The following is a 15,813-nucleotide window of genomic DNA, read 5'->3' on the forward strand; positions in this document are numbered from 1 at the left end:
AAATGATGAGACAGGGAAAGCAGATTTACAGAGGAAAACATCATGACCTTTATACTTATCAGAAATCAGGAATGAGAAGCAAAAAAAAAATATTGAACACAAACTATGGGTGAGGCATGGTTGTTAGGTTACCTCTCTGATTTGACGAGGTATGTGACAAAACATTTAAATTAAAATTTAATTTAAAATTTAAATATCTTCAATTTTAACATAAGGGAAATAGTACACATACTGCTCAAGGCGAATTATGAAAGTGAAGTAAAATCAAAGTGTAGAACTATGTTGTAAACACTAGGAACCCAACAGAAGTGACAGGTGCACAAAAGCTTCTGTAGAATTGGTACTCAATCTGAAACAATTAACACGGAGTTACTCACCTGGAAAAAAAAAACCAACTGATTGTCAAATCAATGCCTGGAATTCAGCATATCTGCTATTGTGACTTTCAGTTTGACTTTCATATTTAAGGTTGTACTTTGTTTGTGGTAACTTTGATGTGTGGCCCACTTCAATTTACAAAGCCACATAGCTTCACATTTTAGCGCAGTTTCCGTCCAGATGACAATGACCTACACTTAGAGGTGTTGTCCAGGAAATCTTGAAGTGAATTTTGCACATACTGTAACAATCTATTTAACTTAGATTTCTCCAAGCATACCATGAGAATTAGGTGAGAGTTCACCTGGCCATTTTTACCTGATAGAGAAATAAACATTCAAATAATATCTGATTTGTTAATATTGATTATGATTTTTAGAGGAGAAAAAAACCTAGTAGATATTGAGGGGAGGAGAATAAGGGATTAATAGAAGGGAAGAAATAAAATAGTGTAGCTTAATAATAGAATCTTTCCTTGGCATTTTTTATAAACCATTGTAGATGGCAACTTCCAGAATAAGAAATCCTGTGACTATTTTTCATGAAGCCTAATGATATTTAATAGTTATTTGGGAAGAAAGATAAACTTCAACATTGTACACAAGTTACACACTTGTCCCTAAGTTCTGTGTCATAGCAATAGTGTTAACTTCTGTAGGTATAATAATTAAATGGTCAGGATAAAGAAGAAATCCAGAGAACTTGATTTTAGGGGGAAAAAAACAAAAAAACAACTTTATCTCCACATTGCAATTTTTGAGTGCTAAAATGGAGACAGCCACATGAAGGCACTTGGCATGGGTCACTGGTAAAGCATGCTCATAAGAAAAGATAAGATTAATGTGCTTACTTAAGAGAAGCCTCTCATCTGCAGTGGGCCTGAATATTAATGAACCTTAAGCTTTGCTTTCTTCATGGGAATATGTTTGCTTGAACAGTTAATTCCACCAGAAATGTAACTTGCATCCTGATTGGTGAGACACTAAAGCGCTAAGTCAGGGCCATTGCTCTCAATGGAAGCCTTGTCTAAAAAGAAACCACAAAATAGGACAGTGAATATTTGAGAGGGGCTTATGTATAACCACTTCAGGAATAAGCTGACACATGCCCACAATAAAATTCAGAGTCAAAAATAGAGTCAGATCAGCATTATGCTAAGTCAAATCACTGCAGTGAAATGAGAATAAATAACAATGTGTTTGGAACAACATGACTTTAGGGAATCATGGTTTTAGTGAATTGCTCCAGATCACAAAGGCATTTTCATATCATAAATTATGAAATTTAAATCAAAATATAAGAGCATGTAGAAGTAGAAAAATAATATCTCATATATGAAACACTATGAATTTCCTTATTTTGATTATACAAAAATAAGATTATATTTGAATTTAATTGGTGACCTACATATTACCATATTAAAAAAGCCAACTGATGGCAATATCTATTTACTGAGGGAAAAATAAATTAAAATATACTTAACATATTTCCTGTATAAGCCTTTTATAATTGAGAAAAAAGTATTTTTTCTCTAGACCTTTATAAAACAAACAAACAAAAAAAACAACCACAAATACTTCATGTATCTGCTAAGAGGTATAGAGAGTTTCTTGGACAATTGAAGTATAATAGTAAAAATTACCTTAGAAACTGCATGGATCAACTCTGGTTTGAACCAGTCCTTGCAAAAATATATTCCAAAGAATGTTAGGACTAAAAGGTGCTTTAAATGCACACATACACACTGAAGTTGTTTAGGATTTATATTTTATCTCCCCTTCATAGAGACTTAAAAATGAAAATTAACATTTAGTCCCTATAAATTCCTAAAGAAATGTTTAATTTTTTTATTAATTCAGCATTCCAATTTTGCAATGAAAATATTTTTCTCTTAACATCTATTAATATCTGTATTTTTAGTATTAAATGTCATACCTGTTAAGAAAAACCAGTTAACTATTTAGGAGATGGAGTTCTCTAGACTCTCCTGGAAAACCTCGCAAGTAGTGGTCTTACATGATCGTCTGGAAGCCCATCTCATGAATTCATTTGTTTATTTATTTTAACTTTTATTTTAAGTTGAGGGATACATGTGCAGGTTTGTTACATAGGTAAACTTGTGTTACGGGAGTTTGTTCATCTCTTGATTTTATAGCCACTCTCCTCATTTTAAATTTACTTCATTTTGTTTTCCACAGGTTGAGAAATAATGTACTTTTCTCCCAATTTTATATTCCTCTGTATACTTCCTACCCCTTCATAGTCAGATACATGGTAATAAAAATGTTCATAGAAGTCATCTTAAAAACTTATAATCAGGCCGGGTGTGGTGGCTCACGAATTTAATCCTAGCACTTTGGGAGGCTGAGGTGGGTGGATAACTTGAGGTCAGGAGCTATAGACCAGCCTGGCCAACATAGTGAAACCCTGTCTTTATCTACCACTACTACTACTACTAATAATAAAAAATAGCCGTGCATGGTAGTGTGTGCCTGTAATCCCAGCTACTCAGGAGGCTGAGGCAGGAGAATCGCTTGAACCCAGGAGGAGGAGGTTGCAGTGAGCCAAGATTGCGCCACTATACTCCAGCCTAGACAGCAGAGTGAGACTCCATCTCAAATAATAATAACAATAACTTATAAGCACTTTTAATTGAAAGTTGTGTTGAGATAATCTAATAAGAAATAACACAGAGAAATCCTACATGTATTTTACCTATACACATTTTGTAAAACTATGATGTAATTCCACAACTAGGGTATTTTCATCCACAAAATCCTTCAACGTATTCATATTTCCTTACTTTCTTGTACTCACATGTATGCATTTAGTTCTATACAACTTTATTAAATGTGTAGGTTCAAGCATTTGCTACTATGGTCAAGATATCGAATAGTTCCATTGCCATGAGACCCTTCCTTTTGTCCTTTCATAATCACACCCACCTCTATCCAGCCCTTCCAAATTTTGTGTATGAAATATTTGACCATTTTTATTGTGAGTAGGTGCAAGATATGCACCTACTTCAGAATTTTTATCATTCATCATTTGAAGAATATCTAGACTGATGCCAGATTTGGGCCATTATAAATGCAACTTCTTTGAATAGTGTACAGATATATGTGTTAAAAATATTTTGATTTCTCTAGCATAAATGCTAATGATAATCACTCTTTTCCTTTTCTTTTTCCTTTTCCCTCCCCTTCCTTTACCTTCCCTCACCTTCCTTTCCCTCCCCTCCCCTCCCCTTACCTTCTCCTCCCCTCTGCTCCCCTCTCCTCTCCTCTCCTTTTCTTTCCTTTCTTTTCTTTTCCCTTCCCCTCCTCTCCACACCTCTCCCCTCCTTTCCCCTCCACTTCCCTCCCCTCCCCTCCCCTCCCTTCCCCTTCCCTTCCATTTCCTTTTTTCCCCTTTCTTCCTCCCTTGCCTCGTTTCTTTCTTTTTTATTAATAAACTGCTGACAGATTTTGTTTTTTCTCAGAATGGCTATAACATTTTCCATTCCCATCAGCATTGCATGAATGACTTAGTTTGTGCAGATCCCTGCCGTAATGTATTACTGCCACACTTTTGTTGTTGTTGTTATTCTGTTGGTAGGTAGGGATATCTCATTGTGTCTTTAATTTGCTCTTTCCTAATGGCTAATGATTTCCAACATCTTTTCATGTGCTTATTTTTGACATCTGTATGTTGTCTTTAGTATATAGTAAATGTCTGTTCATGTTCTTTGCCCCCTCATTTGTTATTTTGGTTAATTGATATATTTACTCTTGAGTTTTAAAAGTTGTTTGTATATTCTAGATATATCCTGTGATAAATAAGTATTTTCCAAATATTTTCTCCCTGTGTGTAGTTGTCTTTTCATCCTCTTTGTATGGGCTTTTACATAGCAAATTTTATTTTTGATGAGATCCAATTTATGAATTTTTTATGGACTGTGTCTTTGGTGTCAATTCTCACAACCCTTTGCCTAACGCTAGGTTCTAAAGATTGTCTCCTATGATTTTTCTAACACTTTATACTTATGCATTTTAAATTCAATATTATGATCAATTTCGAGTTGATTTTCATATAAACTTTGATGTGTAAGTAAAGGTTAATGTCAAGGTTTTTTGTTTATGGATGTCCAATTACCTTGGCATCACATGATGAAAAATCTATGCTTCCTTATTTGAATTTCTTTTGCACTTGTGTCAAAAATCAATTGGGCACATTCCTGTGGGTCTATTTCTAGGATCTGTATTCTGTCTCACTGACCTATGTGCTTATTTCTCTGGTAATACTATAATGGTTTGATTACTGTAGGTCTCCAGTAAGCTGTAAGATAAGATAAAATAATTCCTCTCATTTTATTCTTCTTTGTAAAGGTAGTTTTAAATACTTTAAGGCCTGTGCTTTTGCATGTAAATTTTAGAATAAGCTTGTGGAGGTCTACAAATTAATCTACCTGGGATATTAAACTATAGATCATTTTTAAGAATATTGATGTCTTTTTTGTTTTCATCCATAAATACACTACGCCTCTCCATTTACTTAGGTTTTCTTTGATTTTATTCACCAGCATTTTCTAATTTTCAGCACAAAAATCCTATACATGTTTTGGCAAATACATTACCTGTGTATTTCATTTTCCTTAGAGTAGTTTTTTATGGTTTTGTGTTTTAGTTTCATTTTCCAAGTGCTCCTTGTCAGTAAGTAGAAATGTAATCAATTTTAGTGTGCTGACCTTATATTCTGCAAATTTTCTGAGCTCATTTATTATTTTAAAAATTTCTTTTGTGTATTTTGTTTTACATGCTTTTGGATTTTTACATAGACAATGATAATGTCATCTGCAAACAGAGACTGTTTACTCCTTTCTAATCAGTATGCTATTATCTCGACTTGCCTTATTGCAGAAGTTAGAAGTTTCAGTATTATGTGAACAAGAGTGGTAAGAGCAGACACACTTGCCTTGTTCTTGATCTTAGGGGAAAATGTTCGTTTTTTTAACCACTAGGTGAAGTGTTACTTGGCAGATATTTGTAGGTAGCCTTTATCAATTTGAGGAAATTTCTCTATAATCATAACTTACTGAGAATAGTTATCATAATAGGTATTGAATTTTGTTAAATGTGTTTATTGAATTAATTGATGTTTGTTCTTTAGCTTTTTGACATTGATGTGAAATAGATTGATTTTTAAATACTGAAGCATTCTTGTATTTCTGGCATGGTTATGTTATCCATGTAACGAAATTGCACTTGTATCTCTTATAGTTAGACAAAAATTAAAACTCTATTTATATATTGCTGAATTATATTTACTAATATTTTGCTAACAATGGTTGTGTCTCAGTTCTTGATAAATATTTTTCAACAGTTTTATTTTATTTTTTTGTACTCCTTTGGTTTGGGTATCAGTGTAATCCTAGCTTCATATGCTGAACTGAGAAATATTTCTTCCCTCCTATTCCACTCTTCATTAATTGTTAGATTGAGTTTGCCAATGAAACCCACTTGGTTAAAGATTTGTTTTTCGTAAAATTATAAATACAATGATTGTAATAGTTATAGGAATATATAATGATTCATAGTAGCCCCTTATCATTCTTTTAGTGACTGCAGTATCTGTAGTGAATCCCCTGTATAATTTCAAATTTTGGTAATTTGCATACTTATGTCTTATCTATTTCTCAATGTTTAGTCAGTGTTGCTCAAATGTTACCAATTTTATTGATTTTTTGAAGAAATAACTTTTTGTTTTATTGTTTTTCTCTATTACTTTTCCAGTTTTAATTACATTGATCTGCCCTATCCTTGTTTACTCCTTTAATCTGTTTAATTTGGTTTCATTTTACTCTTCTTTTTCTACTTTGGATGTTAAGCTAGATTATTGATTTGACTCTTTTTCTAATTTCTAGTTGGTTATTTGTTCTATAATTTTTTTCCTCAGGACAGATTTGGCTGCATTTCATATGTCTTTATAAGTTGTGTTTTCAATTTCATTTTATTTCTCTGTATCTTTTATTTCCTTTGAGATTTTCTTACCTACAGAATATTTAGTGTGTTTAATTTCCACGTGTTTAGAAATTTTCCTGTTTTCTTCAAGTTACTGACTTTTATTTTGATCCTATTATGACCAGGGAACATGCTGTATATGTATAACTTCAATTCTTTTAAATTTGTTGAAGTTTGTTTTATGGTTCAGATATGACTTATTTTAGGAAATGGTCCACATGTACTTGAAAAAAAAGGTGTATTATGCTGTTTCAGGTGGATGAATCTACATATGTCTGTTGGATTCAACTTGTTGATTGTGTAGTTCAGTTCTTCCATATCTTGCTGATTTTCTTTTTTTTTCCCCCCTTTGGTTGCTAAGAGAGGGGTGTTGAAGTCCCCAGCCATAACTTGGTTTGTCTGCTTTTCTTTCATCATTTTGATTCGTTTGATTGTCGTATTTTGGGGCTCTGTATTTAGTTGTTTAAATATGTAGGATCATTAGGTCTTCCTGGTGTGCTTATTTTATCTTTATGTAATGTCTCTCTTTGTTGCTAGTCATTTCTTTACTGTGTACTCGACTTCATCAGATATTAAATATCACCACTCCTACTATTTCTGGATTCATGTTTTCATGGTATGTTTTTCCCATCCTTGCTTTCAACCTGCTTATATTATTAAATTTGAAATGTATTTCTTTTTAGCAACACATAATTGTCCCCTCCCCTTTTTTGTTATTAATTTTCATAATCTCTGACTTTTAACTGGAATATTTAGATCATTTACATTTAAGGTAACTGATATGTTAGTACTCGAGTATGCCATTTGATCATTTTTGCTTTCTATTTCAGTCCTCTGGTTCATATTTCACTGTTTCTTATTTCTTGCCTTCCTGCGGTTTAACTTGAATACTTTAAATATTCCATCTTGATTAATTTATAATGTTTCTGAGCGCATGTCTTTGAAATTTTCTATATTTGTTGCTCTGGGTGTTATAGTATATGTTTGTGACTTATAACGTTCTACTGGTATCAGCATTTCACTACTTTGAGTGAAGTGTGGAAACATCACTTTTATTTGGGTAACTTTACCTTCCCACCTTTTAAAGTCCATTTTCTTGAGTATGAGATGGTGTTTTTTTTTTTTAATCATCAAGTATGTGTTACAAAACTCATGAAGAGAAAGATAGACCTATGTATTCATAGGTCTGCTCTTTTCCTTACTCTTCTGACCTGATTCTCCAAACATTTTATACATATTAAGTATTATGATTTAGGGATATATCCTGTCCAGAAATAAATAATTGGCCTACGTTATCTCATTATCCTTCTATCAGTACTTCTCTGAAGTAATACATATGAAGCACATAAAACGGTGTCTAACATATAGAGATTAGTAAAATGTATGTCTCCAGGTTTAGCTTCTGTTCACTATTTGACCTTCTTTACCACATTTCATTTTCATACATTTTATATCACCAACATTAAGCCATGTTCTAACATACAATTATGTCATAGTTTTCAATGTCATGTTTATATAAATTGTTTTTATATTCTACAAATCTTTTCCCATCTGACAATTTCCTTCTCATCTTTCAAGATGATTTAAGTGTCACACTATTTGTCTTAATATAGGTAGTACCTCTCAGAGCAATCCACATCAGGCAACAGAGTGAAGCAGATGTAACAGAAGTTTAATCATTTCATTGTACTGTGAGACAGCTCTGATGGGCAATACTAGAACTTCCCATTGGGTTGATTGATGATTTGTTGCTGCTGCAAAGAATTTTGATTTCTTGATCTTACAAATTTTGTTTTCTTTTTCTACCTTTTATAGATGTTGATCTCTAATAAACATCTTGCACCCCTAACAACTTCTGTTTCCAGAGGGCCCAAACTGTGACAAAGAATGTCATAAGTGCAGCTAAGTGATTTGCATTTTATGCAGTGAAACCAGGTGTGCGAAACAACTAGTACATCAGAAAATTCAGCAATCCAGAATTCCGGTTTTTCAGAAAAGGGCAAGAGCAGGGCCAGGTAAGCATGATGAGTACATGAGGGCTCAGGAATCAAACCAGGTTCTAAAGCCTGAACATGATCTCTACAATCTCCCAGGTAGTACGATTCCAATATGTTTCACCCATCCTCTGATGATAGTAACATTGGTAGGATAAGAATAGACAAAAAATTTTAAAAAAAATCAAATTTACCTAAAAAAGAGCATTTAGCCAGAAAGTATAGTTAACTATGAACTGTCTGGCAAAAAAATAAGTTACAAATACAAATATAAGTAAGCCACTGATGAGTCTGCCTATGGTGAGCATGCCTGTCTTTGGATGAGGACAATTAAGGTCAGGCAGGAATGGGTACTAAGGAATAATAAATATTTTTTTCAGTCTGTTTGAAAATGACATTTTATAAAATGTTAGGTTTTCTTTTTTTCTTAAACAGCACAAATTTATTTTCTCATAGTACTGGAGGCTAAAAGTCCAATATCAAGGTCTGGAACATATGGTTTCTTCTGAGGCCTCTCTTTGACTTGCAGATGGGTGCTTTCTTATGGCCTGACATCGTCCTTCTCTCTGTGCATACATACCCCAGTATCTCTTTGTGTGCCTAAATTTTCCCTTTTTTAAGTACACAAATCAGATTGAATTAGGGGCCCACCCTTTCAACTTGACTTTAATTTAATCACCCCTTTAAAAATCCTATCTTCAAATACAGTCACATTCTGGAATATTGAGGGTTTGGGCTTCAACATATAATTAGGTGAGACACAATTCAACTCATAACACAATCTATTTAGAGATCACTTTTCTTCCATGCCTCTTGGTTACTGGACATTAGACTTTAGCTAGAATACACAACACGCAACACAAGAAGTAATACGAAATATGTCTTTTCATGTTTTAGTAATATATCAGAATTTTCTGATCAATAATCTTATTATTTTAATGAATATAGAAATGACAAATATAATGTAACCTTAGTGTTAGTGATGACAGCTATTTCAGATTAGACCACTAAATTGATATATAATGTGTTATAATGTATAATGTGTTATGAATACCTTTATTTATTTAACTTCGTAATTTACCAGTGCCAATTTACACAATGCAAGCCATTATAGAAGAAAATACCATTCTAAGTCAAAGGTTTAGGAATTAAAACATTCAATGCTAGCAAACACAGATTTTATTCAATACTAGCAAAATAGCTGCTGATCGATACTTTTTTTAACTTTTAAGTTCAGGGGTACATGTGCAGGTTTGTTACATAAGTAAACTTTTGTCATGGGGGTTTGTTGTACAGATTATTTCATCACTGAGGTATTAGACCTAGTACTCATGAGTTATTTTTCCTAATCCTCTCCTCGTCCCATTCTCCAAAATATCCTAGTGTGTATTGTTCCCCTCTATGTGTCCACGTGTTCTCATCATTTAGCTACCACTTGTAAGTGAGAACATATGGTATTTGGTTTTCTGTCCCTGCATTAGCTTGCAAAGGATAATGGCCTCTAGCTCCATCCATGTCCCTGCAAATGACATAATCTTGTTCTTTTTTATGGCTACATAGTATTTCATCATATATATGTACCACATTTTCTTTATCCAGCCTATCATTGGTGGACACTTATGTTGATTCTATGTCTTTGCTATTGTGAATAGTGCTGCAATGAACATACGTGTGCATGTGTCTTTATAATACAACAATTTATATTCCTTCAGGTATGTACCCAGTAATGGGATTGCTGGATTGAATGGTACTTCTGTCTTTAGGTCTTTGAGGAATCATCACACTTTCAAATGGCTGAACTAATTTACACTCCTACCAATAGTGTATACTTGTTCCTTTATCTCCACAACCCCTCCAGCATTTGTATTTTTTGACTTTTTAATAGCCTTTCTGACTTCTGAGAGATATTATCTCATGATGGTTTTGATTTGCATTTCCCTAATGATCAGTGATGTTGAGCTTTTTTTCGTATGATTGTTGGCTGTATTTAGGTCTTCTCTTAAGAAATGTCTGTGCATATTCATTGCACACTTTTTAATGGGGATGCTTTTGTTGCAATTGCTTTTGGCATTTTTGTCATGAAATCTTTTTCCATGCCTATATCCTGAATGGCTCATGGATAGGAAGAAACCATATTTTTATAATGGCCATACTGCCCAAAGAAAATTATAGATTCAAAGCTATTATTTTTAAACTACCACTGATATTCCTCACAGAACTAGAAAAAAACCATTTTAAAATTAATATGGAACCAAAAAAGAGCTCAAATAGCCAAGAAAATACTAAGCAAAAAGAACAAAACTGGAGGCATCATGCTAATCAACTTCAAACTGTACTACATGGCTGCAGTAACCATGTAGATCACTATCTGATTTTCAACAAACTTGACAAAAACAAGCAATGGGAAAAGGACTCCCTATTCACTAAATGATGCTGAGATAAACTGGCTAGCAATGTGCAGAAGATTGAAATGACCCTTCTTTTCATCACATACAAAAATTAACTCAGGACGGATTAAAGACTTAAATGTACAACCCAAAAGTATAAAATGTTAATCAGCATATTGATTGCATATATGGGAAGAAATAAGATGCAATTTTAATCAGCATGTTGTTAAGGTAGCATTTTGGATAAAGAGGAAGAAAAATCCACTAATGTTTAAAATAAGTGCAAAATGAAATAGACTTTAGCATTTGTTTGGAATAGATGTAAGGGAAGAAGAAGCATCATATGTTGGGGTTATAAAACAAAAATAGGAAAGTTAATGATGAGAGTTGTCATGAAATAGAGAAGTGGATGAAATCACTTGTTATTAAAGCATATATTATTATTATTATTATTATTTCAATAGGTTTTTGGGAAGCAGGTGGTGTTTACTTACATGAACAAGTACTTTAGTGGTGATTTCTGAGATTATGGTGCACCCATCACCCAAGCAGTGTACACTGTACCCAATGTGTAGTCTTTTACCCCTCACCACCCCCCACATTTTCCCCTTAGTTCCCAAATTCCAATGTATCATTTTTATGCCTTTGCATCCTCATAACTTAGCTCCTACTTATAAGTGAGAACACATGATGTTTGGTTTTCCATTCCTAAGTTACTTCACTTAGAACAATAGTCTCCAATTCCATCTTGGTTTCTGTGAATGCCATTATTACATTCCTTCTTATGGCTGAGCAGTATTCCATGGTGTATATATCTTTATCCATTTGTTGATTGATGGGCGTTTGGGCTGGTTCCATATTTTTGCAACTGCAATTTGTGCTGCTATAAACATGCATGGCAAGTCTCTTTTTTTGTAATGACTTATTTCCCTCTGGGTAGATACCTAGTAGTAAGATTGCTGGATGAAAAGGTAGATCTTTTTTTAATTCTTATAGGAATCTCCACACCCTGTTTTCCATAGTGTTCATACTAGTTTACATTTTCACCAACAGTGTAAAAGTGTTCCCTTTTTGCCACATCAACACATCTATTTTTTTTTAACTTTTTGATTACGGCAATTCTTGCAGGGGTGAGGTGGTATTGCATTGTGGTTTTGACTTGCATTTCCCTGATAATTAGTGATCTTGAACATATTTCCATGTTCTTGTTGGCCATTTGTATATCTTCTTTTGAGAATTGTCTATTCATGTATTTAGGCCACTTTTTGATGGGATCGATTGCTTTTTCTTGCTGATTTGAGTTCCTTGTAGATTCTGGATATTAGTCCTTTGTCAAATGTATAGATTGTGAAGATTTTCTCCCACTCTGTGGGTTGTCTGTTAACTCTGCTGATTATTTCTTTTACTGTGCAAAAGCTTTTTAGTTTAATCAGCTCCCATCTATTTATCTTTGTTTTTGTTGCATTTGCTTTGGGTTCTTGATCTTGAAGTCTTTGCCTAAGCCAATGTCTAGAAGAGTTTTTCCAATGTTATCTTCTAGAATCTTCATGGTTTCAGGTCTTAGATTTAAGTCTTTGATCCACCTTGAATTGATTTTTGTATAAGGTGAGAGACGGAGATCCAGTTTCATTCTCCTATGTGTGGCTAGCCAATTATCCCATCATCATTTTTTGAATAGCGTGTCCTTCCCCCACTTTGTGTTTTTGTTTGCCTTGTCAAAGATCAGCTAGCTGTAAGTAAGTGGCATTATTTTGGGGTTCTCTATTCAATTTCATTGGTTTATGTGCCAATTTTTATGCCAGTATTGTGCTGTTTGGGTGACTATGGATTTATAGTATAGTTTGAAGTTGGGCAATATGATGTCTCCAAATTTGTTCCTTTTGCTTAGTCTTGCTATGGCTATCTGGGCTCTTTTTTTGGTTGCATATGAATTTTAGTTTTTTTTCCTAGTTCTGTGAAGAGTGATGGTGGTATTTCAATTGGAATTGCACTGAATTTGTGGATTCTTTTGGCAGTATGATCATTTTCACAATATTGATTTTGTCCATCCATGAGCATGGGATGTGTTTCCATTTGTTTGTGTTGTCTGTGATTTCTTTCAGCACTGTTTTGTAGTTTTCCTTGTAGAGGTCTTTTACATCCTTAGGTATATTCCTAAAGATTTTTTGTTTGTTTGTTTTGTTTTTTCTGCAGCTATTGTGAAAGAGGTTGATTTCTTGATTTGATTCTCAGCTTGGTCGCTGTTGATGTACAGCAGAGCTACTGATTTATGTACATAAGTTTTGTATCCTGCAACTTTGCTGAATTCATTTATCAGTTCTAGTACCTTTTTCAATGAGTCTTTTGGGTTTTCTATGTTTATAATTATATAATCAGCAAACAGCGACAGTTTGACTCCTCTTTAATGATTTGAATGCTCTTTCTTTCTCTTATCTGATTTCTCTGGCTAGGACTTCTAGTACTATGTTGAATAGAAGTGGTGAAAGAAGGCATCCTTGACTTGTTCCAGTTCTCAGGGGGAATGCTTTCAATTTTTCCCCATTCAGTATATTGTTGGCAGTGAGTTTGTCATAGATGGCTTTTATTACCTTAAGGTATGTTTCTTCTATGCTGATTTTGCTGAGGATTTTAATCATAAAGGGATGCTGGATTTTGTCAAATGCTTTTTCTGTGTTTATTGAGATGATCATGTGATTTTTATTTTTAATTCTGTTTATATGGTGTATCACATTTATTGACTTGTGTATGTTAACATCCATTCATCCCTAGTATGAAACCCACTTGATCATGGTGGACAATCATTGATATGCTATTGGATTTGTTTCACTAGCATTTTGTTGAGGATTTTTACATCTATCTTCATTAGGGATATTGGTTTGTAGCTTTCTTTTTTTGTTATGTCCTTCCCTGGTTTTGATACTAGGGTGATACCGGCTTCACAGAATGATTTAAGAAGGATTCCCTCTTTTGCTATCTTTTGACATAGTATCAATAGGATTGGTGACAATTCTTCTTTGAATGCTGGATAGAATTCAGCTGTGAATCTTTCTAGTCCTGGACATTATTTCATTGGCAATTTTTTTATTACCATTTCAATCTCAAGGTTTGTTATTGATCTGTTCAGATATTCTATATCTTCCTGGCTTAATCTAGGAGGGTTTTATATTTCCAGGAATTTATCCATCTCCTCTAGGCCTTCTGGTTTATACATGTAAGGTTGTTTATAGTAGCCTTGAATACTCTTTTGTATTTCTGTTGTTTTAGCTGTAATATCACCCATTTCATTTGTAAATGAGCTTATTTGGATCTTCTCTTCTTTTTCCCTTTGTTAATCTTGCTATTGTTCTATCGATTTTATTTATCTTTTCAAAGAACCAACTTTTTGCTTCAATTATCTTTTTTATTTGTTTATTTCAATTCCATTTAGTTGTGTTTAGGTCTTTGTTATTTCTTTTCTTCTACAGAGTTTGGATTTGGACTGTTCTTGTTTCTGCAGTTCCATGAGGTGTGACCTTAGATTGTCTGTCTGTGGTCTTTCAGACTTTTTGATGTAGGCATTTTACGCTATGAACTTTCCTCTTAGCTCCATTGTTGCTGAATCCCAGAGGTTTTGATACGTTGTGTCACTATTGTCATTCAGTTCAAAGAATTTTTAAATTTTTGTCTTGATTTCATTGTTGATCCATTGATCATTCAAGAGCAGGTTATTTAATTTCCATGTATTTGCATGGTTTTCAGGGTTCCTTTTGGAGCTGATTTCCAATTTTATTCCACTGTGGTCTGAGAGAATACTTGACATAATTTCGATTTTCTTGAATTTACTGAGACTTGTTTTGCAGCCTATCAAAAAGTCTATCTTGGAGGATATCCTATGTGCTGATGAATAGAATGTATATTCTGCAGTTGTTGGGGAGAATGTTCTGTAAATATCTGCTAAGTCTACTTGTTGAGCGGCATAGTTTAAGTCCATTGTTTCTTTGTTGACTTTCTGTCTTGATGGCCTGTCTAGTGCAGTCACTGCAGTATTAAAGTCCCCAACTATTATTGTGTTGCCATCTATCTCATTTCCTAGGTCCAGTAATAATTGTTTTATATATTTTGGAGCTCCAGTATTAAGTGCATATATATTTAGAATTGTCGAATTTTACTGTTAGTCATTTTATCATTATATAATATTCCTCTTTGTCTTTTTTAACAGCTGCTGCTTTAAAGTTTGTTATGTCTTATAGATGAATAGCTACTCCTGCTCACTTTTGGTGTCTATTTGCATGGAATGCCTTTTTCCACCAATTTACCTTACGTATATGTGAGTCCTTATGAGTTAGGTGAATCTCCTGAAGACAGCAGAAACTTGATTGGTGAATTCTTATCCATTTTGCCATTCTGTATCTTTTAAGTGAAATATTTAGGCCATTTACATTCAATGTTATTATTGAGATGTGAGGTATTAGTCTATTCATCATGCTATTTGTTGCCTAAATACCTTGTTTTTTAAAAAAAATTAATTGTGTTCTTGCTATATAGGTCCATTGAGATTTATGCTTTAAGGAAGTTCTATTTTGGTGTATCTTTAGAATTTGTTTCAAGAATTAGAACTCTTTTTAATAGCTCTCACAGTGCTGGCTTGGTAGTGGCAGATTCTCTTAGCATTTGTTTGTCTGGAAAAGACTGTATCTTTCCTTCATTTATGAAGCTTAGTTCTGCTGGATACAAAATTATTGGATGATAATTGTTTTGTTTAAGGAGGCTAAAAATAGGACCCCAATCTTTTCTGATTTGGAGGGTTTCTGCTGAGACATCTGCTGTTAATCTCACAGGTTTTCCTTTATAGATTACCTAATGCTTTTGTCTCACAGCTCTTAAGATTCTTTCCTTCATCTTGACTTTAGGTAACCTGATGATTATGTGCCTAGGCAATGATCTTTTTGTGATGAATTTCTCAGGTGTTCTTTGAGCTTCTTGTATTTGAATGCCTAGATCTCTAACAAGACCAAGGAAATTTTCCTCAATTATTCCTTCAAATATGTTTTCCAAACTTTTAGATTAATCTTATTC

This window comes from Gorilla gorilla, chromosome 3 (genome assembly GCF_029281585.2).
Source record: "Gorilla gorilla gorilla isolate KB3781 chromosome 3, NHGRI_mGorGor1-v2.1_pri, whole genome shotgun sequence".
NCBI lineage: Eukaryota > Metazoa > Chordata > Mammalia > Primates > Hominidae > Gorilla > Gorilla gorilla.